At 34.9% G+C, this 1,017-nt stretch overlaps 1 non-coding gene across 1 annotated transcript; it reads left to right on the top strand.

The window, feature by feature from the left end:
- Positions 1 to 594: 594 nt before the first annotated feature.
- Positions 595 to 666, top strand: TRNAW-CCA (transfer RNA tryptophan (anticodon CCA)). Its single transcript has one exon. It is a non-coding gene; the product is annotated as a tRNA-Trp (tRNA).
- The last annotated feature ends 351 nt before the right edge of the window (positions 667 to 1,017 follow it).

The following is a 1,017-nucleotide window of genomic DNA, read 5'->3' on the forward strand; positions in this document are numbered from 1 at the left end:
AGGTTCAGTGCATTTTCGACTGCATCATTATTCTCCATGGCTGCTTAGCGCTTTACACGTACATATTTTCGCAACTAAAAAAGAATTGCAAGAACAGCAAAAGCAAAAAAAAAAGAGATTTCGTCGGGCGCAACCAACCCAAAACTTTGCTGAAAAATACATAAAGTAAAATGAAAAAGTTGTGTAAATAATCGACGGCAACGGCTGGATCATTCCATTTACTAGAATCGCATTATCTGTGCAGGCCTTTGTTTTGAAAATTTGCACTGCAATTCACCTCAGTCAAGTCAGCTATGTAAATACATACATATGTTTGTTGTTATTCATATGGTATGTATGTGTGTATGTATGTGTGACAGATCCCAATTGATGTTGTTAGAGCGGTGCGTCAATCGTACGCGTTTGTGTGTATGTATTTACATATGTATGTATGTCTGTCAGACATATGTATTTGTATGCACGTCTATAAATCGCTGTAGAATTCTAATTTTGTACCCCAACTTGTGCGCTCGCATCGACATTTTAGTCAACTTTACAGTTGTTGNTTTGCGGTGATAAGTTTTTAATACGCCGTGCGTTATGCCGATTACCGAAGACTCCGTGGCGCAACGGTAGCGCGTCTGACTCCAGATCAGAAGGTTGCGTGTTCAAATCACGTCGGGGTCAATGTGGAAATATTTTTTTTTAATTTTTTTTTTTTTAATTTCACTACATCTTATTCATATAATAATATGTAGCGCCTTAAAAGTATTTTTGTGCCTTTTGATACCCGTATTGCAATATTTCATTTATTTTATCAGTTTAACAAAATACAACTTTTCAAACAGTTGGAAACACTCCTCATACATATTTCCGGCAGTAAAATTTCCTAAACCTCTTCATTTTGATACCCATATTTCAATATTCAAATTGAATATTCCAATATCCTATCAATTATGTAAATTAAGTTAAAATTTTCGAAGAGGTGGCAATCTTCAACAAAAATATTTTCGGCTAAACTTTTTAAACCGCTTTCTT

Source organism: Rhagoletis zephyria, unplaced genomic scaffold (assembly GCF_001687245.7).
Source record: "Rhagoletis zephyria isolate East Lansing unplaced genomic scaffold, Rhagoletis_zephyria_1.1 Rzeph_scaffold_85571, whole genome shotgun sequence".
NCBI classification, from domain to species: Eukaryota; Metazoa; Arthropoda; class Insecta; order Diptera; family Tephritidae; genus Rhagoletis; species Rhagoletis zephyria.